Source organism: Saccopteryx leptura, chromosome 7 (assembly GCF_036850995.1).
Source record: "Saccopteryx leptura isolate mSacLep1 chromosome 7, mSacLep1_pri_phased_curated, whole genome shotgun sequence".
NCBI classification, from domain to species: Eukaryota; Metazoa; Chordata; class Mammalia; order Chiroptera; family Emballonuridae; genus Saccopteryx; species Saccopteryx leptura.
Window position 1 is genome coordinate 90,176,595 of NC_089509.1, and position 18,388 is coordinate 90,194,982.

Genomic DNA, 18,388 nt, shown 5'->3' on the forward strand with positions numbered 1-18,388 from the left:
TGCACTTTTAATTCCATTTAAAGAACAGCTTTTATTTTGAGAATATAGTCTTTCTATGAATTTGTCTGGTAGTTTATACTATGATCTTTGTTGTTTTGAAAATTTTATTTATTTAATTTTATTACCTGGCAAAGCAAAAGCTAACAAAGTTCTCTACTGTTTAATCAATTTACTTTTGAAAATTTACTTTGTCAAATTCAAGAGTCTAGGAACCATATGTGGAAACTACATTAGCTGGGTTTACTGCATATGTTTTAGAGCTCTTCCTAGCTTCACCTTAACTGTATCTCCACTCTTTCTTGGTCTCTTCTTCCTTTTTCTTTTTCTCTTTTAGTTTATCTAACAAGCTTGTTTTCTCAACTCTTTTGTCTGTTATGAACTAAGAAAACGTTTGGGTGGGGAAAAAAATAGCTTGAAAGGTTTAAGATTACTCAACTTTGAGTCTTCATATCATTCCTCAAAAATAGAGAAGTTGTCATATGAAGGGCATGGACCTTAAATATTTTTTAGTTATTAAAATAGGAAGAGCAGGATTAAAATCTTTGAGCATTTGGTTGAGCAACAGGAAGGAATTCATGAAATGAAGCGGTTTTTAACCTTGGAACTGCCTTCTGAGATCCAGTTTGGAGTTTCTGTCCCTGTGGAATGCTGGACAAGTTTCAGACATTAAAGCTTGACCTGATAACCTCTGGAGAATCATTCCCGCTATCTAATTATAAAACATTTTGATAGCCCACCCAAAATTCCTGCTTGATTTTTACATCACTACATGTTGAGCTTTCCAAGTTTTTAAAGGAAGGTCTATAAATCAGTACTGACCTACAGGCTTAAAAATGTGTGCCTTAACCGATAAAGTGACAACAACTAAAATGCAGTATCTAGAGTTTGAACTATGCATTTTCAATGTTCTGTTGACTTGAAGTATTTCACGATTATCTTGTTCATAATGATAAAAGCTGATAAACCTTATGCGCGCAAGCCAACAACAGTTTTGGAAAGCCTGAAGTGCTTTTTCTGTCTTCAGCATAGGGAAATAAAAAGTTAAGTATTTTCTAATATATTCTTTATCTAAAAAGTTATACATTTTCATAACATTGGACTTAGAATCTTGCTCTGAATGGCATTCTGTTTTGTCCTTTTTGAGCTAAGAAAATGTTCTCTAACTCTGTGCAAGGAACGGAGTGAAGATTCACAGATGTTAACGGCCTTTCTTAAGGTAATGCTGTAAGGATTTCTCGCCTATTATGCTTTCTGTATCATCAAACTGTCTTCCTCAGGATTTCTGCTCTGAATAAAATAAACACCAAAGAGAAAGACTCAAGTAGGGTGAGAGAAATTGTGGCACATCTCTGAAAGCCTTTTCATTTTTGGTGAAGGATGCAATGATTTAGTTTGCAAAATGGAACTCTGGCATTCCACATTTCAACAAATGGTGGTGTTTGATCAAACTTAATTGTGTTCACTGATTTGTGAAGTGTTAGAAGCTGGGGGACTTTTGAGGTTGCCTAGTCTAGAGGCTTCTGAATTATCCAAAGCTGCAGAAATATTTCTTTAAATAAAACCTTCCATAGAAATCGTTATAAAAAGTACTTTCAAGCAAAGCTTCTCCCATTAAGGTGGGGGCAGGAGTTGGGGTCTGTCTCACTTCCTTTGTCACCCCCTAGCCCCGAGACCTTTGTGTTAGAGTATTGGTCTCTGCGGTGAGCAGTTTAAAGGTCAAAGGCCTGATCTTTGGCCCTTCTTTTACCTCTGGGGAAATTGAGAAGATACCTTTGTTTTCTTAAATTATACCCTCACGTAAATTCCTAAGAAAGGATGGGCATAAGGCAAATATTTGATCCCTTTGCAAGTCTGAAAAAGTTTTAATTTAGCAATTATACTTGATTATAAGTATGTAGATTGAAAATAATTTTCCCAGGGCACACAGGAGAAGCGCCCACCTGCTTCTCCACCTCTCCCCCTCTCCTTCCTCTCTGTCTCTCTCTTCCCCTCCCGCAGCCAAAGCTCCATTGGAGCAAAGATGGCCCGGGCACTGGGGATGGCTCCTTGGCCTCTGCCCCAGGCGCTAGAGTGGCTCTGGTTGCAACAGAGCGACGCCCCGGAGGGGCAGAGCATCGCCCCTTGGTGGGCAGAGCGTGGCCCCCTGGTGGGCGTGCCAGGTGGATCCCGGTTGGGTGCATGCGGGAGTCTGTCTGACTGTCTCTCCCCGTTTCCAGCTTCAGAAAAATACAAAAAATAAAATAAAATAAAAAAATAATAATTTTCCTTTAGAACTTTGAAGGCATATTGTTATTGGCATAGTAATCTAATGCCATCTGATTTTCTCATTCCTTTTGTGGGAAATATATTTTTTCCCTCTCTGCTAATTAGAATCTGATTTAATTTTTTTTCTTTAATTTCCCTTTGCTATATGTTTGGGCTTTAATTTTTGTAATTATTTATATTATGTGTAAAAGACACACGTACACAAGTTTGTGTATATGTATGAATATGTGCATTACTTATCACTCTGAACATGTTAACGTTCCATGTACTTACTTTTTGGATCTTATTTCAACTCCGTTTGTGTGGAGAAATCATGTACTTTCACAACAGCCAGCATTGTCAGTCCCTCCCTGCTGTTGCTGCTGCTGCCCTAGAACCCACTTCAAAAACACCTAGAGCTCTTAAATAATCTGTGGGTTCAGAGACACAGGAAGGGCAGAGGCTATGAAAGCAGGAACAACCAGGAGCTAATTCTGAAGCTAGAGTCTCAGCAAGGACAATTCTTCCTATTCCCATATGGTTGTCATGTGTCAATTTGACCAGGCCCTAGGTGCTAAGATATTGGACAACATCATTCTGAGTGTGTTTGTTAGGGTGTTTTTGAATGAGCGAGAACTTAAATTGGTAGATTGTGTAAAGTAGATTGCTCTCCGTAATGTGTGAGGATCTTATTCAATCAGTTGAAGACATGAATGGAACAAAAAGGCTGACCACCCCTTGATTAAGAGAGAATTCCTTTTGCTTGCCTGACTGCTTTTGAACTAAGACATTGGCTTTTTCTTGTCTTCAGACTTGAATTGAAAAGATCAGCTCTTCCTGGGTGTAAAGCCTGCTGGTCTTTGGACCAGAATTATACTGTGAGCTCTCCTGGTTTTCAGTTCTCTGGACTTGGATTGGAGCTACACCGTCAGTTCTTCTGTGTGTTTGGCTTGCTGACTGCAAATCTTGGGGCTCATCACCTTCCATAATTGCATGACCATCTCTCTCTCTCTCTCTCATACACACACACACACATACACACACACACACATACACACACACGCACACGCAGTTGCTTCTTTCCTCTGGAGAAACTTGACTAATACAATGGTGTCCAAATTGACATTTATCTGCATGTTTTAACATTAATTTTGCTTCATTGACTGGAATTCTATTCATTATCACTTCATTTAGTTTATCAAGCATTTTCCTCAAAACTAGAAAGAAACAGACTTCTGGTTTCTGATTCAGCAAGAAGCTTAGAAGTTGCCATCCCATCATAGCAAGTAAGGATCTGAACAAACTAAAAACTTAACAGCTCTCTATAAATTCCATTATAAATCAAGAGTTGAGATCACAGAGCCAACTGCTGCCCCTAAAATTGGAGAAACAGGTAGATACAGAGAATCACACTAACAAGAGCAGGAACCTCCATGAAAACCAGTTCTAAGATAGGAAAAACTGCAATGTAACTGATGAATTGCTGGAGGCTCAGTGTGGAAACTGAGAAAATTAAAAACTTCTAGGAGACCCAGTTATAGAGAAGCCCCTACATTTTTTTTGTGTGTTTTATCTCTAGGAGCTCTATTAGGTCTCATAGTGAATCTTGGAGGAAAATTCACTTGATTCACAGTAGGATGGGAAAAGAAACCATTTGAAAATATGCCAGAACATTCTACTCTCCTTCTCTCAGGAGAAACTATTTCACCAGAGCCTAATCTGCTGGTGTTTTATCAGAGCCTCACTTATCTGGGTGGAAAGAAGTACCAAACTCAAATCTGCTCTAGTCTTTCATGTAGTTGCTTGGTGAAGGGACTACCCAACTCTAGTGTCCTCCAGCCATCCTGTCCCATCTATGAGGAAAAAAGAAAAACTGAGAAACACTGGAAAAGTTTATACTGCAGGGGAACACAGTAACATTTACATTAGCGCCCCCCAAATGAAATACTTAGGTATAAATCTAATAAAATATGTACAAGATCTATATGAGGTAAAGCACAAAACTGGTGAACAAAATCAAAGAAGAGTTATATAAATGGTGAGCTAGTCTATATTCATGGATAGGTAGACTCAACATTGTCAAGGTATTGACTCTTCCTAACTCGAGCTATAGATTTAATGCAATCCCAGTCAGCATCTCAGAAATTTGTCTTGTGTCTATGGACAAACCAATTCTAAAGTTTATATAGAGGCAAAAGACCTAGAATGGCTAACTTAATACTGAAGGAAAAGAAAAAAGTTAAAGAATTGATGCTACCTGACTTTAAGATTTATTATAAAGCTACAGTAATTAGACAGTGTGTTATTGGTAAAAGAATAAACAAATACAGTCATGCATCACATAACTTTTTGGTCAACAATGGATGCTATATACCACGGTGGTCCCATAAGATTATAATGAAGCTGAAAAAAGTCTTATTGTCTAATGACATCATAGCCATTATAATGTCATAGCACAATACATTACTCCAATTATATTCAGTACATAATACTTGATAATGATACTAAATGCCTATGCTACTGGTTTTGTATTTGCTCTACTATACTTTTTATCATTATTTCGGAGTATACTCTTTGAACTTATAAAAAGTTTTCTGTGAACCACTATGCTGTGCTACAATGGCAGCTGACCCAGACAATTTCATGATTGCATCATGTTCTCTTGTGTTTGATTTAATTTTGTGTTGTATTGTACAGTAACATGCTGTACAGGTTTGTAGCTTAGAAGGAATAGGTTATATCATATAGCTTAGGTGTAGAGTAGACTATACCACTAGTTTTCTGTAAGTACTCTATGATGTTTGCTCAATACCAAAATTGCCCTAATGATACATTTTTCAGAAGGTAAATCCATCATTAATCAACACATGACTATAGATCAATGGAACAGAAAAGGGGGCCTATAAAAAGACCCACATAAATGTCATCAAAAGGTCTTTGACCAAGGAGCAAAGGCCATACAATGGAGCAAAAATAATTTCTTCAACAAAGATAATGGGACAATTGGACATCTCCATGGAAAAAAATAAACCTAGACACAGACTTAAAGTCTTTACATAAATTAACTCAAAATGGATCACAGATCTAATTGCAAAATATAAAACTATAAAACTGATAGAGGATAACGTAGGAAAAAAACCTAGCTGATCTTGGGTATGGCAATGACTTAGACACAACATTCAAGGCATAATCCATGAAAGAAATAATCAATCATCTAGGAAAGTGATAATGTTAGTTGGATCGCTTCATTAAAATGAAGAATTCCTGCTTGTAAAAGACAATGTCAAGGGAATGAGAAGGCTAAGCCACAGACTGGTAGAAAATATTTGCAAAGACACATTGGATAAATGACTGTTATCCAAAATATGCAAAGAAGCCTTAAAACTCAACAATAAAAAAAAGAACCTGATTAAAAGATGGAGCAGAGACTTGGGCAGACATCTCACCAAAGAAGGTGTTGAGATGGCAAATAAGCAAATGAATATATGTTCAACAACATATGTCATTAGGAAATTGCAAATTAAAACGAGTTACCACTACATATTTATTAGAATAGCCTACATCCAGAACAGTGACACCATGTAATGTTGACAAGGACACGAGGCAACTTTCATTCATTGCTGATGGGAATGAAAAATGGCACAGGCACTTGGAAGACCATTTGGCAATTTCTTACAGAATTAAAAGTATTCTTACCACATAATCCATCAATCATGTTCCTTGTTATTTACTCAAATGAATCAAAAACTTATGTCTATACAAAAGCCTGCACACAGATGTTTATAGCAGTTTTATTCATAATTGCCAAAACATGGAAGCAACCAAGTTGTACTTCTGTAGCTGAATGGATAAATAAATTGTGGTATATCCAGACAATGGAAGTTATTTCGTACTAAAAAAGAAATGAGCTATCCAGTTAAATAAGACATGGAGGAAATATAAGTTTCTATTATGAAGTGAAAGAAGTCAATCTGAAAAGGCTACATGCTGTATTATCTAAACTACATAACATTCTGGAAAAGGCAAAACTACAGAGGCAGTAAAAAGATTAGTGATGCTCCGGGTTAGGGGAGAGAGAGGGTTGAATAAACATAGCACAGAGGATTTGTAGGGCATTGAAACTACTCTATATAATAATACTGAAATGGTTAATACATGTCATTATACTTGGTCAAAATCCATAGAAAGTACAGCACCAAGAGTGAACTTTATTATAAATCTGAACTTTGGGTGAGAACAATGTGTCGAGTTAATTGATTTTAACAAGTGTATCACTATCTTATAAGATTTTGATGGTGAGGTAGGCTAAGTGTGGGGACACAGTTATATATAAAAACTAGAATTTCCACTCAATTGTTCTGTGAATCTAAAATTTCTCTAAAGAATAAAGTGCATTAATATTTTTTATATTTATTAAAAAGATTAAAAATGAAGTGTATTAATAATGTATATACATGTACACATTTGGAACAGTATGGGAGATTTAGTATGGAAAATTTAATGGTCATTCACAAGTTAGTGTCAGTTAGTTTGTGTCTTGGGAGAGTCATTTTTCTTCTACCATGGGTGAAAGTGAGAGTTGATTATGGGTAGAGAAAAGAAGAAGATAGTAATTTTACGGTTTAGAGAAACATAATAGAGTGAGACTTGGAGGAGGAGAAATTAGTAGGTGTTATGTAGTAGAGTTAAAATGGCACCAATGTTAATTTTTGCCGTTTAAAAAATGGTATATAGGGTTGGCCCTATGTCATGTGAAGGCATTGTTGTTTTGATGTGTTTATAACAAATATATAATGTAATGCAGGGGTGGAGAACCTATGGCTCATGAGCCAGATGTGGCTCTTTTGATGGCTGCATCTGGCTCTCAGAGAAATCTTTAATAAAAAAAATAATAACATTACAAATATAAAACATTCTCATGTATTACAATCCATTCATTTCCTACCACTCATGTTCATGGTTGTGGGTGGCTGGAGCCAATCACAGCTGTCCTCCGGGACAACACCAAATTTTTATTGGATAATGCGTAATGTACACAGGTCGTTGTATGGCTCTCATGGAATTACATTTTAAAATATGTGGCGTTCATGGCTCTCTCAGCCAAAAAGTTTCCTGAACCCTGATGTAATGTGTATATTAGCACATAAAAGTTTGTGTCTTTCTAATGCTTTTACTTCTCAATTCTTTTTCTTGTCTATTCCATTAATTAGAATTTCTAGAATAATGTTGAATAACAGAGAATAATAGTTGGATTCCTAGCCTTGTTCCTGACTTTAATATGAATTCAACCAAAGTCTTAATCCTAAATGTAATGCTTACTTTTTATTTCTGTTAACAATCTAGGATTAGAAAAACAACACATTCATAACATAAACTGTACTAAGAACTTTTATTAGATATGGCTATTGAACCATATCAAATATCTATTAATTCAAATTATTTAGTTTTACTTACTGTAATTTTTGTATAAACTTCATAACTATTTGTGTACATTTACTTATGCACATGGAGAATATTCATAGATGCAGAAATGTGTGATGTACGTACTTTTTATATCCTTACCACATTTTCTCCTATAACTTAGATTAACAATGCAAGATGTAGCCAACCATGTTTTCTTGATAATGATTTGTGCAAGGTCTCTACTATTTTGGAGTTTGCTTTTCTCATATAACAATACTTCATGGAAACCGCTCCAAGTTACACAGATGTTACATTTTAGTCTTGCCTCTGCTATTTATTAGTGTATTTTTCATTGCATGCCCTTGGGTAGGTTAAGTAAACTTTATGGTACATGATTTCTCATTTGAACATGAGGATAGTTATTTCTTTGTCCCAGGACTATTGTGAGAACCAAAGGATATCATATATATAAATATATATATATAAATATATATATAAATACTAAGCCTGGAACCTGGTAAATAATAGGCTCTACACAAGTGTTCATCTCATGCCCGGCTCAGGGAGAACAATCTTTTTTCTTTCCCTTTGGGCTCACGCTTTTGGCCTGATAATTTATAACTCAGCCAGTGCCTGAGAACTCGCTGAGGGGCCATGTGGATACCCTGGGTGGTGGTTTGGTTCTGAGCAACAGATCGGGAGCCAATGGCCTGGTGTTCAATCCAGGCCCTAGGACTTTGTCACTGTGTTTTTCACTTTGGACAAGTTTCTTAACCTCTCTATGCTTCAAATGCCTCATTTTAAAAATGGAAATAATAACAGCGCCTACCTGTTACATCTATTGTGGGTGTAAATGAAATGATGCAGGTGACGCACTTGGAAGAGTGCCTGGTACACTGAAAGCACTCGATAGGCACAGGCCAGTAAAGTGAAAGGGCACAAGCTTTGAAGCCAGTTGGCTTATCTCTGCCATTTGCTGGCTGTGTGAGTAGGGGCGAGTTTTGATGAGCTTTCTAATCCCTAGCCGCATCTGTAAAACAAGGATAATAATACCCACCTTAAAGCATTGCTTTGAGAGTACAGTAAGTAAAGTATGGTTGGTGGTGGGGGTATATAGTTTATGCCAGGACAGTCTGTTTCCCTCTGCCCTTATTACTTATAGTCCAGCCTATGGATTGGGTGTGTCTGATTGGCTGCCCTGGGTCTCTAAGCGTCCTTCATAGTTCTCTCACTTTCAAACATGGACCTGCCAATGGACTTTCGGAATGTGTGTTCTCAGTGAGTTGGGACATACCTGCTTCCTGATTGTCCATTCTCTTCAAGCGGTTCCTGACCTATCTGAGGACATGGGGGCCATGCTCTGTTCTCAGCAGCCTCTGCCACCTCCTTTTGTTTCATTCTTGCATGGAGGAATATGCATATTTTATTTCAAGTTATTCATCCTGCTCTGTGGGGGACAGGTTTACTACTGCTCAGACAAACTCATGAGGGAGATGACAAAGTGTGTTTGCAGTTCAAGGGTGTGGCAATGGGACCATGTTGAGCCCAGTGGGCACATATCTATTTCAGCTGGCTTTTTTGCTCACATTGGGAGATACAGTCCTCCAAGGGTATCTCAGATTCCTTCTCAGATATCTGAGGGGAAGCTCTCTCATTACCCCTCAAAGCAAAGCAAAACAAACAGTGCATAGGCAGTCGTCTTCTTCAATGCAAACACAAAATTGTTTTAAGAGAAAAACTCAAGGCAGGGTATCACTACATCAGATAATTGGTTTCTTCTTGCTGAGATTTGCTTGCTTCTGATGGCAAAACAGGAATTCACAAAATTTGCACTATGGGACTGTATTAAAATTTTTTTTTTGTTTTTTAAAATTCTTGCTCCTTACACTGCACTGCACACATGACTATGAAATGAGTTTTCCTCCCCAGAAAAGAAACAAAAGCATTGTAAAGCTGTGAATTTTGTGTGAAGCATGATTCAGCAGTACCCCCTAGTGGCTATATTTGGGAACTGTAAAAGGCTCTGAGACGTAAAGGAATCCTGGGACTTCAAAGTAGGAAACGAGCAGAAATAAAAATTTTTAACACCAATAATTACATGAGCTACACCAACTACTCCAAGTATGTTTAATTACAGAGAAAATTTTTTAAATCACCTCATTACTTTTTCTAAGGCAACGCAAATGAACAACGAAAACCAACTGCATTGCTCTGCTTTGGGCTCAGGAGTCATTGAAATATTCCGTTTGGGCCACATTTCTGTCTATTTCCACTTTAGCAGCATAGCCCTAGGAAGTGATGCCTAGTTCTACTCTTTTACTGAAAAAGATCTGTCATTCAGCCACTGGAGTGGGCCTTGAACACAATGGATTCTGTATTCAACCACAGGCAGCTCCATTTTGAAATCACTTTCTATGCTTTGAATGCTAAGTATTTGTACTACTTGCAAAATAAATTATCCCAGATCATTTCAAATAGGTCAGATGCTCTCAATTAGGCATTCTAGCTAATTAAGAGTTACCTTATATTCCTCACATAGATGAGGAGGTTTCACATACTTGGAGCCTAACCAATTTTGTACTTTGTACTAAAGTGATATTATTTTCTCTTTTTGGTCACTTGAATAGGCATATCAGGGTCGTTATATTTTATCATAAAACCTGCTGATGAATATAATCCCTATAGTATAGCACTGGTTTTTTAAAATTAAAAATGGAAATCTGATAAAATGAAATACTTAAGCAGTTGAGCCAACTGGAGAATGAGCATAACAGAGAATGAGTAAAATGTGTGAATCCCAGACTCTGACAGTTGCTATTTTCTTGAGTCAGTTTTCTTGTTTGTAAAATGGAACTGCTCTAAGCATCAAATGAGATAATGTGTGTTGAATTCTTAGCACAGTGCATAGAAGCTTAACTGTCAATTATCCTACTTTCTCCCATGTAGAAAAAGAGAGAAGAGCTACAACAGAATTTACTGTTGAGAAAGCTTGAGTTGTGAGATTTGATTTAACTGACTCTATGGCTTTAATAAAAAGTATAGTGGTTATAAACGCTGGCTCTGGAATTCTCTCCTTCTGTTCCAATTCTGAATCTGCCACCTAACAATCCAAGGGACCCTGTGCAATTTACAATCTCTTGGCTGTTCAAGCTCCTTGGCTGCATAGCATGGATAATGATGGCATCTCCATATCAGATGAGATTAAATATTGTAATTTAATGGAAGGAAGTATTTACAAAAGAATCTGGCATAGAGTAGGTTCTCAATAAATATTAGTTGTTATTAATATTAAAAGGTAAAATATGTCAAAACTGTCTATAAAAACAATTAAATTTATGTATGTTATGAACATGTTATTTTAAGTCACATGCTTATTACTTTCTGTTGATATCAACTAGCACTGTCCAATAGAACAATATTGTAAGCAACTTACATAATTAAAGTGTTTATTTAGCCATGTTCAATTATGGTTGTTAAATAAAAGTCAAAATCAGCAATAACAAGACATAAAGACATCATGAACTCCTTGACAGGATGCACTGAAAAAGCTGTGTTTTCTTTCCCAAAATCCACAACCACCTTCCAATCATGAGAAAAGAAGACAAAACACCTGTAGTTTTAAGATGGGTGTGAGAAAGAATGACTTTAGGTGGTACTTGGACATTTCATTAAATTACATGGACTCACAGAGTGAGAATATTTTTCCCTGTTTCTGTTTTCTTTCATTCTTTTTTATTACATCAGGGATCAAGTCTCATTTACTGCCCTTATATCTTAACACCTCCCCAATGTTTGCTAATCTTAAACTTTCTCTTTCTCTCTCTGGCTAGAATTATGCATTAACTGTTTCTAGTTCATTTATTTTTGCCACTACCTTTTATTTATGGAAAATAATACTGGCTTTCCATTTAATTAGTGTTATGAAATTAATTTTTTTAATTTTTAAATATAAATATAAGAACAAAATTAATAAATATACAAGTATTAACATAACCATAACTCCCTGAAACACACCAAACAAACAAACAAAAGATAACTGTAGCCCAAGTGGCCCTGAGACATAGCAAAAACAGGAACATAAAACCAAACTCATTTCCCCAAATCATCAAGTGACTACAAAAACATTTGAAATTTGGGGAGTTGTAGATCAATTCTCAGTTTCAGAAGTGCTGCTGTAAAGAAACCTCTAAGAAAACAATTAAGTCTTGGGAGGCAGAATGGGGTGTTTCGATAAACTAACTTCCTAATTCAATCTTTCTCTAGAAAGACTGTTTTTCTTTTCACAGTTCTCTCTTCCTCTGGTTGTTGCCTGTCCCTCCCCTTTCACATTATTTCTCATGCCTCTGTTCTTTTTCGGCTCCCTCTTACATTTTCCTCTTTTATTTCCCACCTTTTGGCCAAAGTTCTGGCTCTTCTCACCCACCAATCACTGTTGGCTTCTGACTTTACTTTGAGACCTGACCAATCAGGATGCAGGTTCTGAATCATTGGGCTTTCTGCTTCTCTGGTTATCTTCAAAAGAGGACTCATGTAGGCCCTGGTGGGGTAGCTCAGTTGGTTAGAGCATCCAGCTATGCCAAGGTTGTGGGATTGATCCTTGTCAGGACACATAAAAGAACCAACCAATGAATGCATAAATAAGTGGAACACAAATTGGTGTTTCTTTCTCTCTTACTTTCTCTCTAAAAAAAAAATCAATCAAGAATTAAAAAGAAGACCCATGCATATACAACACAGTTCCTGGATATTTTTCAATTCCTTTAAGGTTACTTAACAATTTCTGGGTTCAAATTCTGGGCAACTGGAGGGAACTATTCTTCATAGAGCAAACATTTGCCATGTCTTCCTTGGATCAGAGAGGTGGGTTTTTCAGGTTGTGCTGCACATTGTCTTTTTTCTTATTATTTTTTTCTTTGCACAAAGATGATACTCCTAGAATCTGGCTTGGATAAGTTATGTCCTTGAAGAATATTATTACATCAAATTCTGGGGGTATTTAGGGCACACACTGCCACTGTGAAGCTATTGATAAATGTATCCAACAAGGCAGTCAATTTGAAAATGATTTGGGCAAAAGTAATTTTTCCCTCTCTTCTACCATTGTTATAGATGGAGTTTGATAGGTAGGAAAGATTCATTGAAGTCTTTCCCATTATGAGATCATATACATATATATACAACTTTCCACCTCAGACCTAAAAATAATGTCAAGTTCTGGTTTTAGCTTCTTTCACAACTCTTCTTCTTTCTTACATTTCCCATCAGTCATCCTTTTATATTCAGCTTTTGAGCACACATAAGAAATAGTTTAAAATTTTTACCATGTTTCACAGGTCAAGAAAGAGAAAGCTTAAAGTGATTTAAAACAAAAAACAAAAAACAGGTAATCAATTTCTGCATCGTCAAAACACAACCCACCAACAAAGCTGGTGTCACAAAACCTCACCGCCACCACCACAGGCTCAGTTCAGGGTCTCCCCAAAAGGCAGCTCGAGGTTTGACCGCTAACCACGCAGGTCACCCCTTGATTCACACAGGCATCCCCAGCCCACTGATTGGCTGTTCGACTGGCGTGGGAGGCTAGAGCAGCAACTTGCAGATAAGGGGTGAAAACTCAGGCGCTGTTTCCCCGCCCCGCAACACCAGAGGCAGACAGGACTTACCTAACAAATAAACCATGTCAATTACTAGTGGAAGAACTTTACTTGTACTGAGTTATTTAATTCCCACAACAAACGAACGATGCTGGTAGTGGCATTATCTTCATTTTACAGATGAGAAAACTGAACGTCGAAATGCAGTCCCTTCCATCCCGGCCAGTAACTAGTAAAACCAGAAGCTTGGGTTCCAATCCAGAAACCCTCTGGATGAAGAAGCACTGTTGCTTCTGCAGCGTTTGGAGCCAGCAAGAGTCTGTGAAGAGAATCCAGTTTTTGTGTTTTGAAATCAAGTTGTAGTCCATTGGAAAAATTCCTGGGCACGGGGTGTAATGAACATCACATTTAAGAATGAGGCAAAACTTACAATTTTATGTACTTGAAAGAAAAACTCACTCCTCTAAATTTACCGTATTGTTAAGAACACGGAGCCTCACTAAAGAAAAAGGGGGGGGGGGAGGAAAGAAAAGAAAAGAATGAATAACTCTGGAATTTGGGATTAAAATAAGACAAACAGATGGTTCCATTAATGGGGTTTCTGTCACACATGATATTCCATTTTTGAGGCTGAGTTCTGTAAAATTTCAGCAATTTGGTTTTCTTTGTGTGTGTGTGTGTGTGTGTGTGTTCTTTTAATCATTCCACAGACTACTTGATATTTTTACGCTTATTCTAAGGTAACAAATTCCCAAGCACAAATATCGAAGGAGAATTCTGTTGCTTTTTTTTTTTTTTTTAGCAAGAGAGACAGAGAGAGGAACAGATAGGGACAGAGAGGCAGGAGGGAGGGAGATTAGAAACATTAATTCTTCATTGTAGCACCTTAGTTGTTCATTGATTGCAAAGAAGTAGGAGGTACCGTAGCAGTACAGGGTGGGGCAAAAGTAGGTTTCCAGTTGTGTGTATGGAAAATAATGCAATAATTAATAAATACTACAATAATAAACTCTGTTTCATATACTCACAACTGGAAACCTACTTTTGCCCCACCGTGTGTTTATTCCTGTAGAGAGAAAAACTAAATGTGACTGGGAGCCCTTCTTTGCTTTGCTCTCCATTGCTGTTAAGATGTACTTCCCCTGTTCATGCAAGGCACTGACCAACAAGGAACTACAATCTTTAACAAGCAAATCCTGCAAATTTAGGGGCGTGGGGCTCGAGCAGACCCAGAGTTTTAGGCAAGGTTTTATAAATTACTTTTGTTGGAGTAGCAACACCTACAGGTTAGGTATGGAACTGACCTGTACACTCCAGGATTCTATTTTTTTTTAATATTTATTTGTTGATTGATTTTAGAGAGAGAAGGGAGAGAGACAGAGAAACACCGGCCCTTGCTCCACCATTCACGTGTTCGCTGGTTGACTCCTGAGTACACCCTGACTGGTGATGGAATGTTGCTGTATCAGGATGATGTTCTAACAAACTGAGCTATCTAGACAGGGCTCTCCAGGCATCTTATCTTACCATATTTTCTTTCTTTCTTCTCATGTCAGTTGAATTTTAATTCTTCTAAGTTCAGTGGTCCTTATATAGTATATTTGTGTGAGAATAAATAACATGTTATGTCTTAAAATGCCAATCCTTTGCTTGGAAATGGAGCTTTGTCCTAATATTTGATAGGATGGGCAGCAGTCCAACCATAAGCTAGTTCCAAAAAAATGGCTAAAGGCACTGGCAACTTTGTTGCCTTAAATAATGGCTCTAGTGACGTATATTGATGGTTACCTCCCTTTAGGATTTATATGCGTAAGTTGCAGCTTCATGATATTAAAATAATGGATTGTTTTGATTTTCTTGGTTGGGTGGAGAAGGAATTTTTATTTTGGGTTTTTTTGTTTGTTTGTTTCGTTTGCTTGTGTTCCAGAAGAGAATCCTTTACCTTAGAAGCCATGGGGGTAAATGTATTAGTTTGCTAGGGCTGCCATAACGAAAGTGCCACAGACTGGGTGGCTTAAACCACAGACATTTCTCATAGTTCTGGAAACTAGAAGTCCAAGATCAAAGTGTTGGCGGGATAGGCTTCTTCTGAGAGCCATGAGGAAAGGATCTATTCCAGGCCTCAACCCTTGGCTTTTATTTTAATTAAATATATTTTTTAGTAACTGTATTTTCTGCCAACTGTATATCCATTTTCTGATTAAGAGTCTGTGGAAGACAAGCTTGAGACTGCTCAGTGGCTGTTCCTACCCACTCAGTGGCCTGAGAGCGGGGGCTGCAGACCAGTCTGCAGTGGCGGGCTGGGTGCTCCAGGCGTCAGCAGGAAACTGCTGAACAGTCACACAGGGACACTGCATACCTTCAGATCAGTCTGCGACCTTGGGTTGAGGAGCAGTAAACCCAGGAGCTGAAGCGCTATATTCACCCTGAAATTCCTTCTTGGTCACAGCCTTTTCAGCAGCAGCTGCTTTTCCTTTTCAGTCTCTTTAAGATCTCTGTGGAAGCAGAGATCAGATGTGACCTGCTGCAGGTGCTGATGAAAGATGGTGTCACGCATGTGCAGAACTTCCCGGACCTCATGTCCACCACGTCGGACCCACTGAGAGAGCTCCTTTGGTTGTTGGACTTGTTGGAAATGTCCACACAGTGCAGAGGCGTGCCTGTGTGACCCAGGGCTTTGGCAGGTGGGTTAACGTAAGACATCTCCATCAGAGGCCGGTGGTCAGCCTCGGCTGAGATCAGTAACCACCAGACAGTGCCTGGACCTGGTCAGGCGGGCTTTGGGACTGGACCTGGCCAGCGGCTCCAGAGGCGGCAGTAAACTCCGGCAGAGCCTGCCACCAGTACTCCTGAAGGACATGACTGACATCCAGGCCGGTTTGTAACAGCATGAGCTGCCAGCAGAATCTCGTCTCAGGTTCTCTTCACATTGAGGAGACCATTGCTTTTCCTTTTGTAGATGTATATTGATGACACCTAAGGGGATTCTCACTACAAAGAATTTGTGGAAATTCTCCTCCTTCGTTTATAAGACATTGCGGGCCCTGAGCATTGTGAAATTTTCCCTTTATGTTATGACTAGAGCCCAGAAAAGTGCTTCATGAACCCCTTCCCAGGGAGCGTGGCTTTTCCCCCTATGTCTTCACGTTGTCTCTTCTCTGTGCACGTCGGTCCTAATGTCCTCTTCTTATCAGCACACTAGTTGTATTGGATCAGAGCACACCTACATGACCTCATCTTACCTGAATTACTTCTCTAAGGGTCCGGTCTCCAAATATAGTCACATATGAGGAACTGGGGGATAGGACTTCGACATACAAAATTTCAGGGAGACACAATTCAGTCCCTGACCATGGGTAACTTCATTTATTCTAGGCTGATAGAGAAGAGATGCTTAGCTTTAGAGTTAGTCTTTGAAGTTATAAATGGAAAAAGTCTATCTTTGGTATACAATGTCTTTCTCCCCCTTGATCTTTCATTGTGTTGACAACATCTTTTTTGTCCTTATCAGACTGTCTCATTGTTCTATCTCCTTCTATCACCAGTGTTATCTCTAAAGAGAGAATCTGCTATCAATCATTTATAGAGTGAAGAAACTTTAAGCCAAGGAAATGCATACATTATGTTCCTTTCTATAATAGTGTAATGAAAGGCTTTATCTCCACTTAAAGGAAATTCACCCATCAATGAGTAGATCAATAGGTGAGGGATAGGGTGAGATGAAGGCCTTTGCCTTGCACTAACAATACATATATAGCCAGGCATTACTGTTAACCTCTTTACAAAATTGGTCTTTAGCTCTAGAAGGCACCTCCCCTCCTCAAAGGAAGTAGGCAATAAACTCGAGCGGGAGTCACTGAAAAAAGTTTAATAAAGAGATTATTTAAAAGGTGTAAAGAGGGTTAGAGAAAACCAGTGTGAGATGGAGAACATACTGGGGCAAGCATTTACCGGAGGGAAGCCATTACCAGATCTAAAGATCAAGGAGAGGGAAGGTTACCAGAACACAGACAGAGTTGTGGGAGTGCCCATAGCTGTGAGGGAGGGCTTTCTAATAGAAGCTATGGTTTTGAAGAGCGGCCCAGGGAATAACGACTCGCCTTTACTTTCCTCCTGCCCTACCTTCTCCCATCAGAGCTCTCACAGCTGAAAGCTAGTGGAAGCCAGAGGTTGAGGGAGTTCATGTAGTCAGTAGGTTCAACCTCCCAAAGCACAGAGCAGAGTGGAAAAGTCCTTCTCACTCAAAGTGGTATTTTTTGTTGCAAGTGGGGTAACTATTCAAGGCCCTTGAACAAACAGTGAGTGCTAATTATTGGCTCCTATTTTCTCCTCTATTTTGAAAAAGGAAATGACTAAGAGAAAGCTTCTGTTAATCACTGCCAGTGACTTAGTCAAAATGTCTGGTTATACACATCCTACCACAATGCGTTTCCATACTGTGCCTTGAACATTTATTTCATCCCCATTGTCAAGGGAAGGAAACACTTTCCCATCTTTGCAGATTTCTGCTGATTTTGTCCGCCCAATGTTCCTTTTCCTTTTTTCCAGTGACAGCACCTTGATTTTTCTTTAGGGACCAATGTCCCCCACCTCTTAGTTCATATGGTTGGGCTGGGGTGGCTGTCACCTGTGGGTGCCAACCTCTGGGACCCACAGGTGATTGCATCTCTTTTGCTACAGGGATTCTTTTTTTTTTTTTTAAATAATTTTATTTTTTTAATGGGGCGACATCAATAAATCAGGATACATATATTCAAAGATAACAATTCCAGGTTATCTTGTCGTTCAATTATGTTGCACACCCATCACCCAAAGTCAGATTGTCCTCTGTCACCTTCTATCTAGTTTTCTTTGTGCCCCTCCCCCTCCCCCTTTCCCTCTCCCTTTTCCCCCTCCCCCCCGTAACCACCACACTCTTATCAATGTCTCTTAGTTTCACTTTTATGTCCCACCTACGTATGGAATAATGCAGTTCCTAGTTTTTTCTGATTTACTCATTTCACTTCGTATAATGTTATCAAGAACCCACCATTTTGCTGTAATTGATCCGATGTCATCATTTCTTATGGCTCAGTAGTATTCCATAGTGTATATGTGCCACATCTTCTTTATCCAGTCATCTATTGACGGGTGTTTTGGTTGTTTCC

General features: G+C 38.4%; 1 protein-coding gene across 1 annotated transcript in view; it reads left to right on the top strand.

The window, feature by feature from the left end:
* ICOS (inducible T cell costimulator) overlaps positions 1-18,388 on the top strand; it is a 74,153-nt gene that overhangs the window by 8,236 nt on the left and 47,529 nt on the right. The window lies entirely within an intron of this gene.